At 47.3% G+C, this 13,181-nt stretch overlaps 1 pseudogene; it reads right to left on the bottom strand.

Annotated features, from left to right (window-relative positions):
* Window positions 1–1,723: 1,723 nt before the first annotated feature.
* The window catches only part of LOC107125871, a 20,351-nt pseudogene continuing 8,893 nt past the window's right edge, over window positions 1,724–13,181 (bottom strand).

The following is a 13,181-nucleotide window of genomic DNA, read 5'->3' as shown; positions in this document are numbered from 1 at the left end:
CAAGTGAAAAGAAATAAGTATGTGAGCTAGAGCAGCTAAGTACCCAAGTCTACTTTATCTGGCCCTGCTAGTTAGGAGTGAATGACAGAGGATTAAAATTACACATGACACTGAAAATCTGGAGAGAGACAGATTTGCCCCCCACCAATAACCCTGAGACTTGACATCATGCATTAGTGATACAGTTACTTTTGTTTAGGAATATCTTATATTTCTGCAATTTTTTCTCTCGTCTCATTTTCCTTACAATTGTAAAAATATAAATGTTCTTTTACTAGCCTAACCTATTAACATTCCATAATACCCAGGTTCCACTCAATGTTGTTTCGCTGTCATTAATATTTTATCCTACTTAATTAATGTTCACTGATATCAGGGTCCTGTTTTAATCTTGTGTTATTAACATGTGATGTTTTAACATTCTTCTTTACTAACATCTAAATTCTTAAGCTGTTTTAGAATGAATCTTTGTTTTCCCTTTCTCTTAATGTGTGTATGATTCTAATTAATTTTATGGAAATTAATTCACTGGGAGTAGATTCAGGAAAGACTAAGGAAAGCAATTCTTTACGCAATGCATATTTTACTTATGAATTCCCTGCCGAAAGAGGTGGTGTCAGCCACAAATTTAGAAGACTCTGAAAAGAGGACAAATTCTTGAAGGTTTAAGTCTATCAGCTGCTATTGGCCATGGTGACTACTGGGAGCCTCCGTGTTCAGATGCGGACTGCCAGTTGCTGGAAGGGCAACAGTAAGGGAAGGCTACTGCCTTCAAGCCCTGACCTGTATAGCCCAGACTTGCCTGATCCCATCAGATCTTGGAAGCTAAGCACGGTCAGCCCTGGATAGTACTTGGATGGGAGACCGCCAAGGAATACCAGGGTCATGACGTAGAGGCAGGCCATGGCAAACCACCCCTGAATGTCTCTTGCCTTGAAAACCCTACGGGGTGGCCATAAGTCAGCTGTGACTTGACGGCACTTTCCACCACCACCACCACCGCTGCCTTCACGCCTTGCTTCCCCAGAATATCTGGTTGGCCCTTCTTGGAAATAAAACACTGATTAAATCAGAGTTTTACCCAGGGGTCGTTTAGTAGAAAAAGAGCTAGGGGAACTCATTAGCATAACTCATTAGCATATGCCACACCCCCTGACATCATCGGAAGTGTGTCATAAGGCCACACACCCCGCCCCCAACGGTCCCGGCCGCCGGCGGCGGCCTTGCAGCTCCACTGCCGAGCCCCATGAGGGGCCCGGCGGTGGACCTGCAAGGCCGGCGGGAGTGCAAGGAAGCCCTGTGAAGGCCCTCCCTGGCTCCAGGCAGGCAGGGGTGGGGAGAGGCAGGGAGAAAGCAACTTACCCTCCCTCTTCTCCTGCCTCCTCCTGGCTGAATGAGGGCCAGAAGCGGGGCGGCCGGAAGCAGGGGGCGGGGCTTCGTCATGTCACCCTCCGTACCTCACCCGGGGGAACTGCGATCCCCTGCGATCCCCCCCGAAATGACCTCTGGTTTTACCTAGCAGGGCTCTTATTTATTTCTTCTAGTGTATTTGCATATCACACTCAATAGAGTTCTCAATATGACGTTCTTGCCTTTTCAGCACACTTAAATCCACTGGGGGGGGGGGAGCCAACTAACATGAACCTCGATGTGTCTTAAAAACGAGCAAGTGAATCCGCCCCGCCCTTGTCTGGTGCACTGTCCCTTCTCCTCCATCTCTTACCCCACTATAATTTCCAACCTGCTCCAAGTGCACCCAAGCCCTGACCAAATGCAAGACCAGGAAGGGGGTTTCTTACCGCAGCATCTGGCTGAGTGAGTCAAACAGGCAGTTGAGCACAGCCATTAACATCAGCTGCGAAAGGAGAGGACAGGGTTAGAGGATAAAGGGAGAACACACACATCTGCCCCAGGCAAAGCTAGCATCACATTGACTTTGGAGTTACCTCTAACAGGGGCAGTAGCTTGATAGGTTACATGGTTAGCTGGGGTCTTTCTGCCCAGTTGCAAACTTGCCCTTTCAAGAGGCTCTGAGATGAAATTCCTCTTTTCGACCGAGGGTTCAGTTAATCATCAGATTAACTGCAGCAGCGCCAGAGGGAAGGGAGAGGATCTCATACAAATGGGGTGGACGACTACCCCTCAAAGGGGAAAGCAAAACAGAAAAACTGCTCAGCTCTTGCCGTCTTAGGATAACGCACCTCGTTTTCATGAGAGCTGCCGATGACATAGAAATACAGGTCGATGCTGCTCTTATATACAACCGTCAGTCCCTCCAGGAGGGCAATCTCACCTGAGTGGGAAGTAAAAAAGAAAAAAAGAGCTGGATGAGTAGATGAAGACCATGCCAAGACTTGAGCAGAAGTAAGCCAAGATATAGGATTATCACAAACATCATACTGTTTGCAGTGCAGGGGGGAAGAGCCACCTGGTAAGAACACAACCCCACTTACAATTGCACATGGAATGATACAGCCCGGGTCCAGCAGTGCTCCTGACCCTGCAACTGCACATCAACAGTGCCTATCTGTGGTGCACATTGCACAATACTGCACACCCCAGTGTAGAAGCCGCCCATCAAATTGTGCAAATTTGACCACATCAGCTTTTGTTTTAGGAGCAATGCACTTGAATGGAATGTCTTCTCACAACTGTACAACTTCTAAATAATTCGTTTTGCTCTGGTTTAAGCCAGAGGCGTTCGTACTCAGATCGAATTTAGTGCTTTAATTTAGAGGCTAACTACTTTCCCTCCAAGGAAGAAAGCTAAAGTCTGAAATGCATTGAAAATTTCAAAATCAGTGTCTTAATAAATCTTTCCTCCACCCACTGGTTTTGGTTTCTCAGTGCAGATCCTGCCTTGGGAATGAAGCAAGGCCCCCAGACTCACAAAGGCAACACCCTGCATTGCGAAAAGACGCCGCCTTGCGAAATCCGCAATTACAAAACCATCTTCTGGGACTGACTGCAGCTGGCATGATGAAATTAATCTCAAGTCAGATCGAGGGCAGAACGCACGCAGAACGTGTGTTCGCATTGTGGCCTGTAAAGTGTGCAGATAACGGATGAGACTCCAGTGCCTCCATCTACCACGCACTCACAACCGTTATTCCCCTGTTCCAGCCCACACACATTAAATGTGGTTCTGACAGCCAGACCAATGTAAGCCGTGCAGGGCTGGATGGTAAGAATTCCAGGGGCTGCCTCTTTTCTGAAGCATTTGCCTCCTTCCCGGCTTAAGTACAAATGCACAGCTTTCCTCTTCCCCAGCCACATCAGCAGAAACTAGAAATGGACAGAATGTACTTTCCAAAACTGGCTCTTCAAAACCTTCCAAACAGAAAGGACAGTTCACAGACTGGTGAGTTGAATATTCCTCCAGAGAACCCCAGATGGAGAAGGAAGGAGATCTTTATACCAGAACCAGCAGGGTTCAGTGGTTAGAGTGCTAGACTAGGATCTGGGAGACCTACTCTATCATGGAAGCTTGCTGGGGAACTCTGGGCCAGTCACACACCCTCAGCCTAACCTACCTCACAAGGTTGTTGTGAGGGTAAAATGGAAGAGACAGTGTTCGCATATTTGGACCCCCCTTGGTGAGAAAGGTGGTGTATCTCTGGCACCGACTGTCAAGAGTCTGGGCATGACCTTAGATACCACCCTGTCTAAGGAGGCTGAGGTCGTGAAGGTTGTTAAGCTGGCATTCTTCCAACTGCACCAGGTTAGGCAACTGGCTCCCTTCCTGTCTTGCTCCAACTTCGCCATGGTAATCCAAGCAATGGCCACCTCCAGGATAGACTACTGTAATTCGCTCTACGCAGGCCTACCCTCGCGCCTGACCAGGAAGCGCCGACTGATCCAGAATGCAGCCATGTGGGTCCTTATAGGGACTCCTCGGACAACACATATCCAGCTTGTGCTGCACTTGCTGCCAATGGAGCACTGGGTCAGGTTCAAGGTTTTGACCTTCAAGGCCCTTAGGGGCCAGGGACCCACATACCTTTGGGACCACCCCTCTTAAGTATGCCCCCGGAAGAGCATTACGCTCCGGGAATAAGAATTTCCAGGTGGTCCCCAGCCCGAGAGAGATTCGGCTATCCTCAACTAGGGCCAGGGCTTTTTTGGCCCTGGCCCCCACCTGGTGGAACTTTCTGCCGGAGAACAGCCGTGCCCTGCGGGATTTACTACCTCTCCACAGGCCATGCAAGGAAGAGATGTCCCGCCAGGCATTTGGTTGAGGACAGTGAAGGGACAGTATAAAATCTGGCACTCTCACATACCCCCCCCTCCGAAAACCCCCCCCCCCCAGGCGGCCCTGCCAGGTGGCCTGTGGAAATTAAAATCTCTCTTCCACCATCTTGGGAAGTGTATTGTTTTATTTGCTGATATATTATAGACATTTTAACATTGGTTTTAACTTGAATGATTTATTGTACTTGCTCTGTTGTAAGCCGCCCTGAACCCTGCTTGCAGGGAAGAGCAGCCTAATAAACCTAATTCTGTAAATAAATATGTATAACTTAAACAAACAATAAAATTTATCCGTACTGTGATCTTGGATGCCCTTTCCCCATCCCTGCCCCCCCCATACACACAGCAGAACCTACTATCTGTCCGGTGGGTCTTATTGAAGATGTTCTTCTCAAAGGCCTTTTGTTCCTTGACAGTAGGATAGGTATCGTCATAATACTGCAGGGGGGGAAAGGAAAGACAGTGACATGATAAGAAGATATTAATCTCTTGTCAGGCTGGCAGGAGTTTTGACAGTGCAGCACATGAAGCTGCCCCTGTACTGAATCAGACCCTTGTTCCATCAGTCAGTATTGTCTACTCAGACTGGCAGCTGCTGTCCAGGGACTCGGGCAGAAGTCTTTCCCATCACCTACTTCCCAGAGGTCATTTCGGGGGGGATCGCGGGGGATCGCAGTTCCCCCGGGTGAGGTATGGGGGCGGGGCACATGACGAAGCCCCGCCCCCTGCTTCCGGCCACCCTGCTTCCGGCCCTCATTCAGCCAGGAGGAGGCAGGAGAAGAGGGAGGGTAAGTTGCTTCCTCCCTGCCTCTCCCCACCCCTGCCTGCCTGGGGCCAGGGAGGGCCTTCGCGGGGCTTCCTTGCACTCCCGCCAGCCTTGCAGGTCCACCACCGGGCCCCTCATGGGGCTCGGCAGTGGAGCTGCAAGGCCGGTGGCGGCGGCCGGGACTGTTGGGGGCAGGGTGTGTGGCCTTATGACACACTTCCGGTGATGTCAGGGGGTATGGCCTTATGACACACCTCCGGTGATGTCAGGGGGTGTGGCATATGCTAATGAGTTATGCTAATGCGTTCCCCTAGCTCTTTTTCTACGAAACGACCCCTGCTACTGCCTGAACCTTTTAGCTGGAGATGCCAGGGATTGAACCTGGGACCTTCTGTATGCCAAGCAGATGCTCTACCGCTCAGCCACAGCCCCTCCCCAGCCTCAGCCCCTCCCAGCAATGAGACCTTTATTTACAATCTGCCATGCCGTGAAGTTTGGGGATGCATAAGGAAACACTTGTTTTTCATCACATTAAAATTCATCATCATCATGAGACATATGTTATTTCCATTTTAGACATATGGGAAATGGAAAAAGAGAGCGTCCATAGCAGAAGCATGGGCTCAGTTTATCTGAACTGAGGTCCCATTCATTCTCCTGTGAACACAACATCTAAACTGTGGTAATAGATAGGGGGAACATGCTCATCCCATCCCCTGTCAAGGCAGAATTGGACGTGGTGGTCCAGCAATGTAAACAGAAAATCTTTACACTGGAACTTGCTCTGCAGATTTCGCATGAATATACCAAGCAAATAATCCTGCAGCTAAGTAGCTACCAAGAACAGAGTAAAGGAATATGCCAGCAATTTTTTTCACTGAGAAAAAATAAAGCACAAGGAGTCATTGGAGAGTCTCCCACACACAGGATAGGCACTAGTTAGCAACAAAGGTTAGGACTTGCATGGCCTCGATGGGCATAGATGACTTCCTTCTGGCTCAGAAAGCAGTTGGCCATCACTGGGAATATCACTGGTCCTACAGTCAGAGCTGCCAAGATGAGTGCTTTGGGAATGTTGTGCCCCCCACCCTTTCCATATCTCAAGAAAGTTTACCTTGGCAAAGAGACGGTCTCCGTCATTGTCCAAGATGAGGATGGCTTTCACTGTGTAGAGAGATGGCTCCTGCAAAAGGAAGGCACAACATCACCATTTTGTTCAGCTAACACCATGCACTGCCCCCCCACACCCCCACATAGGCTGGGCCATCCAGGACAGAAGCAAGGGCATCCAGCCAGGTCCAGGATCAAAACAGTGTTCACAGTCACTTCAGCAGGGCCATGTATATACAGAGATGCAATAAAGCCCAAGATGTGGACCAAAATTAAGTCTTGTAAACAGAAATATACAAATTAAGCAGATCTCCATAGGCTTGTTTTCTCTTTAAGTAACCAAAGGGATAGATGAACTACATAGAGAACTGAAACCCCACCTGTGAACTGCCAAAAATCCTGTTTAGCCAGACTCCAGCTTCTGAGATTTCATGTCCCCAACCTGCACATTTTCAGGATCATTACCATAGTCATGAGGGCTAGAAACTTAGGTATTGGTTCCCCTCCCCATTATAAAACAAAAGCTGAGGTTCCCAAGATGATGCAATTTCAGATGTGTAGAATGCATGCAACCCTGTCCCTCAAACACTGGAAGGAATAGCTGAGACCACATATAAAAACTGCCCACCTCTATGCAAATTATTCAAGGCCTGCGTGACTTGAACCACACTGGACCTAACCCAGCCAACGAGCCACACATGGCAGCCCATCAGGTGCTAGGAAAACCTCCCGTTTTCATTCTGTCTGCCTAGGGACTGCAGCTTGATGGCATACACGTATAGGGCTGCCTTTGCCAGAGGCTTGAGGAGAACTCCTGTGCCCATATGATGCTAATGGTCCATGGGCCAGCCACCAAGGCACAAAGAACACACGGTCTCTTAGGACCTGAAAAGAAGTCCCTGTTCTGTTTGAAAACAACCCTTTTGCTTCTGTTGTCTTTGCACAGAGGACTTTCTTCACAGCAAATAACGCTCCCTCTTCATAGACTCCAGGCAAAGCCAGACCCCCTTTCCACACAACGCTGCTGGCATGCTGCGGACAGAAGTATGTGTGAGCAGAGATGATCATGTGAGTCTTTCACAGCCAAACAGCACCCATCCTCAGGGCACTGGATGTGTGGAAAAGGCCTGCACAATTGGAGCTGCACAACTGGTCCTGCGTTGGGCAGGGGGTTGGACTAGATAGTCTGAATGGCCCCTTCCAACTCTATGATTTCATTCACCATTTGCAGTGTTGGGGATTGCACAATGCAGAACCGGATGAAAGGAGGGCCTGAAACTGGTGGCGAATGAGGTCTCATAGTTACTGGCTCAGCATCTTTGGAGGAAGAACTCAAGCAGAACTCGTAATTCCTCATACAAGGTTGTTCTTGTTTAAAAGAAGAATCCATGTGGCACAGGGCAATCTGGTTATTAGGGCTGGGCCACTGACAACTCCAAAAAGGTTAGGTTGATCGGACTGGTCAAATAATGGTCAAGTACTTTTAACAGGTTTATATATTTGGTTTTGCAATTTGCTTTTGTAATTAGTATGTGTTTGTGTATGTGTACACCAATTACAAAAGCAAATGAGTCAACTGTCACTGTGAAATAACAAAAATCAACTTTTTAAGACAACATTGTAGTAAATTATTGTAACTTTAAAAATGTTAGGCAAGGCAAATTTTTATTGATGCAATTCTTATTTACAACACTTCTCTTCAAACAGAAATAAAGCAATGTGATGTAATTATTAAGAGACAAAAGTTCTTTTTTAAAAGGCAGTTATGGTAACAAATGACACCATGATAGGGTTTGACAACAACCTGGAGCAAGAAAAAATGTACTGTCACTTAAACAGAGGCTTAATGTATAGAAATAGGAAGTTGAAGCTTTTCATGGTATGGAAGTAAATAACATCACCTGGTTAAAAAGAAAAAACTTCCCATTAAATCTCTGCTAAAGGGATAGATATATTTTAATCCAGGCTGCTGGCAACCCTAGGCCATACTGAAATTTAAAAAAGACAAGTTACCACCTATACAGTGGCATTCTCAGAATATTTGACCATGGTAAAATAATACACAATTCACTACCAGGTCAAGCAGTACAACAAAATTTGACCAATTAGTTTTGCTGGTGTGCCAATCCTGCTCCATACCAACACTACAACATGGAGAAGAATTCTGTTGGGAAGGTTCAGGTTTAAGGTACCTTCCTCCACCTTTGCAAATCTAGTAAGACAGGGAACTACAGTAACTGGAAGGGAACCTGCTACTCCAAGAGACGGCTATCACAGAAGACCACCAATCCAAAGTGTCCTAGAGTGAATACCTTCCTGAACCATGAAGAATGGTTCTGCAAGTTATACAAGCATTCTGACAGTGGTATGTAAATACCAGTTACACAGCTGCACAGGCTGTGTAACTGCTGTACCCTCTGGAACCTATGACTCCGTTCTAGTGCACCTCCTTTGCAAGAAAAGGGTCTCGGATTCAGTCCCTGGCATCTCCAGTGAAAGAATCACATTTAGCAGGTGCTAAGAAAAACCTTTCTCTGCCAGTGACCGCAGAGAACTGCTGCCAATCAGGGTAAGCAATACTGAGCTGGACGGTCTACCTGAGTATAAGGCAACTTCCTAGATAGAAGGAAGGTTTCATGGGATCCTCCTGGCTAACTGGATGTGCTCCATCAAACCACCCATAAGTACAACGCCAAATACTACAACCTCTGGAGGGACCTACAGGATGATGGCGGCTTAAGCAGTAAACTTGCCAGCAAACTTGTGTCAGGGGATATAAAGCCACAGGGTGGGAAGCACAGGTTGGCCTTGTGTATCGGACTCGGCCTAACACAGACATGTTTCTTTACGACATCCTTTCTCAGAGCTACTGTCTCTCCAGATCACTGAACTGATGGGCTGGGACTCAAACGGATCACAATGACTTGATCACCATTTTTTCCCCTCTCTCTTTTTAAAAGGTACTTAGGGAATAGGAAGGCGGAGGATCAAATGCAAAGGGCAACTAGACTCCTTTACCACTTGCACAGGAAGGCATTTCAACCAGTGCAACTTTCCTCAGGCCTGCATGACAAGCCACACTGGCCAAATCCCGCCCCTCTGGACATCTCTCAAAAGTACAGGAGCCCTGTCCTCCTTTGCAGATCACCCTAGCACAAGAAGGAGAAAGAGGGCATATTAATAGTGGGTCCATATTGCAGCTAGTTCCTGTATCTGAAAACAAGGAAGAAGAAGAAGAGGAAGAGATTGGATTTATACCCCACCCTTCACTTGGAGTCTCAGAGCAGCTTACAAACTCCTTTCCCTTCCCCTCCCCACAACAGACACCCTGTGAGGTGGGCGGGGCTGAGAGAACTCTGACAGAAACTGCTGTTTTTCAAGGACAGCTGTGCCAGAGCTTGTGACTGACCCAAGGTCACATCAGCAGGTGCAAGTGGAGGAGTGGGGAATCAAACCCCGTTCTCCCAGATTAGAGTCCGCGCACTTAACCACTACACCAAACTGGCTCTCCAACTGCAGCACATGATGTACACCAAACTGGCTATATCCAACTGCAGCACACGATGTAGCCCAGATCGGTATCAGCCTGGTAGAGCTACAGTCAAAATTGTAGTTTGCACTATGAAGACAGAGTGTGGCATGCTTGTGCGAAACCAGAACTCATGCCTAGCAAGCCAAAGCACAGAGACACACTGGTGCCACTTCCCTGCCTTGTCTATGGCTCAGTGAGAATGTATGGGTTTAGTACGTAAACCTCCAGGCCAAGAGACCAAAAGGGCCAGAAGGAACGCCGAGCCCCGCTGCTGGATGCTGGAAAGCTCTCGAGACAAAGTTCTGTGATGCACTGACTTCCACGTAGCCACAGTCAGAGTGTATAACAGAACTTCACCTCAAGCGCTGCAACAGCCCCTTCCCCAGGAGCAGACGGCTCCACGGAATGGTCCCAGAGAGCAGTGATTCCCCCAATGTGGTGCCCACTTCCTTCTTCCCTCAGAGCAGAGAGTCAATCCTGGCTTTCTGCCACCTCAGTGGAGCAGAAGATGCTTCAGAAGAGCCTGGGGGGGACTTCACGTTTTTGTCTTCGGGGACCATCCAATCAGAAACAGCTGCCTCCATCACAGGACGACACTTGACCTGGAACCTCCTTATTTTGTGATGGACCACAGCTACCACGGCAGCCATTTTGTGGCAGGCCCACAGCCTCAACAAGCTTGGGGACCCCTGCCGTAGAGTCACAGACTCAACAAGCTCAGGGACCTCTGCTGTCAAGTCTTTGCCCAATTCTTCTCCCCACAAGCCACACTTCCACTGAAATCACAACAGTAACAGCCACTGTAGAGCACACCTTCTCTCAAGCATTGAGAGGTAAGAGTGTCTCTGATAGCAACGGCAAGTGCTTTGCTCTTCTCAGGATCAGTCCATGGAGCCATCATAACTCCCTGGCATCCAAATGTCAATAAGCTCCCTCTCCACTACATAAAGTGCACCCTTTTGTAATGGAGATTCTTGTATTTCATGACTCCTTGGAACACCGCCGTGAAAAGGGAATCCTCACTGGCACTTGCCATCTCCAGAGATTCTGTGTTTACGCAGGATCCAGCATTCTAACCGTGCAGACTGTCCTAAATTCAGTGCCATGGTTTTCAAACTGTGCTTTAAGGATTCCCCAGACGTTTATCAGGGGCTCCTCAGTTAGAAAATCAATAAAGGTAGAAGAGCTTTCCTGGAAGGAAGTTTGCATACCACTGCTCATCATCTCATAAAATTGTACACACCCACAGGGGAGCGTTGGTTTGACTCTGGGGTGTCTTCTGGGCTCATGCAAAGCCATGGAGCTGGGCTTCACCTAGGAAGACTTCCTTGAACTGTCTGCAAAAAAGTGAGTGATCCATGGCAGATACACAGGGGTTCCTCAGTTGACAAAGCAATCCAAGGAGGGTTCCATGAATAAGGACTCTCTTTTCAGAGGGTTCCCACAGTTTCAATCAAAGCTACATGCCTGAACAGGCACAGAAAAATAAGATAGGTTTTGGGGCCCCTGTGGCTCATCCATTTTCACATGGACATGAAACTGTGTATACAAATTTAGCCTCTCCTTCTGGTGCTTTCATTCTTGTTCATACAGATACACACAGATAAATTTGTTTGGCAAAACCTACTAAGCAGGCAGATGTGCACCGGGAATTTTTTCTTCCCTCTGATAATATTTCACTTGCCCCCTGTGCAATGCCTGCAGATCTAGGTTTGAAAAACCCCTGGTTTTACAGCAAGATGGGGAATTCAGACTGTCTAATGTAGGCCTCAGAAACTGCAGGCGCAACAGCGTGATGCCCCAAAGCTAACCGGCTGATTTTCTACACAAGTACTATCAGAGGAATAGCCCGTTTCCAGTATGGGCTGAACGAAGCAACAGATGAGAGGTAAAGGGTGGCATATCTGTCCTGTTTTGCCTTCAGAGAGAATCAGGATAGATGCTTACCACATGAGCATCAGAGGAGAATTTATACATCTCTTTGCCAAAAAGACAAGCTTCCACCGGAGAGACGGGAAATAAACACACGTTTTAAATCTATAATGAGCCCAGACTGGAGGGCCAGAAGCAGCATAAATTTCTCTCTGGAGGTTTCCAGTTCAAGCCGAGGGCTGCCTCGAGCAATCAACCATTAAAACAAGACGTTAAGAGTTACTGCACAGTTTATTCTGATCATTTAATTCTGAAGTTTCAATAAATTAAACTTCAATCAATTAAACTAGGTGTGCAATGGCCCAGATGGTCAGCACGATAGCAGCAGTATCGCCATAAAGATTTTACAGCTGCCAGGACCCCATGGAAGGGTAGCCTCTGCGAGGCAGAGGAGACAGCAAGAAATATGTCAGGGCCTGTTTTATTTGCAAAAGGCAATTTGACGGCCACGCAAAGGAGGCAGAAACGTTCCCATTGGGTGGCCGGGGCCAGCATGGCTCACATTCATGGCAGGACTTTAGTGGAATGGGAGGGCGCATCATGGGGATGCAACTGCTGTGAGAACTGGCACATGCTCCACACCAAAATGGCACCAGGCATTTTCGACAATGCAAAAACCCAGTGCTACTGATCCACAGAAGATGGAACTGTCCCTTTTTATTCCAGGACAGTTCATCATGCTCAGGAGGGATTTCTACATTCCTCTCCTGTAGAGTTTCAACCACTTTGCCCAGATCCTTCAGCAAATGCCACAGAGGAGCCTAAACAAATAACTTAGGGATGGAATTTGCTTCACGTTCAGCCATGGGAAGGTATTTTCTCCCAGTCACCCCTTGAGATCGGTCTAGTTTTTATGGGGAGAGAACCAGAAACATAAAATATCCAGAATTTTTGAAGCCATTAACGATCCCCCCCCCGAGAAACAATTTTTGGGGGGGGGGAATTGAAATATATGCATTACTGCTAACAAACCTAAACCTATTTTGCTGCTTTAACAACACACAGTGGGGAGGGAAGGGGGCATGGTATAGCCCGATCTGGTCAGATCTCCGAAGCTAAGCAGGGTCAGTACTTAGAAGGGAGACCACCAAGGAAGACTCTGCAGAGGAAGGAAATGGCAAACCACCTCTGCTTCTCTCTTGCCTTGAAAAGTCCCTTGCTGGAGTCACCTAAGTTGGCTGTGACTTGATAGCACTTTACACACACAAACAAACACACACACATTTATCACTTAGCATATAAAATGGTATCAACTGGCAGATTTATGAAATTTAAACATATAAACGCCTAAGTTTTTTTAGAAGTAAAATTACAAATACCCCCAATACTAAAAGAAAAGATAGCTGCAAAACTGCCGTACCTTCTACCATCTTAGTATGCTTCATTCATTCCAGAAAGGGGTGTATGTGTATCACTAGAGTTTGTTTGGTGCTCCCTGAAATGTTCTAGTTTTCCTGATGGAGAAATTGAACAAAAGTCCACAGACTTTTTCTAGCCAAACATTTTAAGTGAGTCAAATCTTCCTTAAAAAGCACTTCACTCATTTAAAACAAAAATAGTAGTTTTTTTTCACTGTTGGCCAAAAGTTCC

This window comes from Gekko japonicus, unplaced genomic scaffold, assembly GCF_001447785.1.
Source record: "Gekko japonicus isolate JY-2015 unplaced genomic scaffold, Gekko_japonicus_V1.1 scaffold5811, whole genome shotgun sequence".
Classification (NCBI taxonomy): Eukaryota; Metazoa; Chordata; class Lepidosauria; order Squamata; family Gekkonidae; genus Gekko; species Gekko japonicus.
The sequence above is the reverse complement of the archived record's forward strand: the minus strand, read 5'-3'. Positions and strand labels throughout refer to the sequence as shown.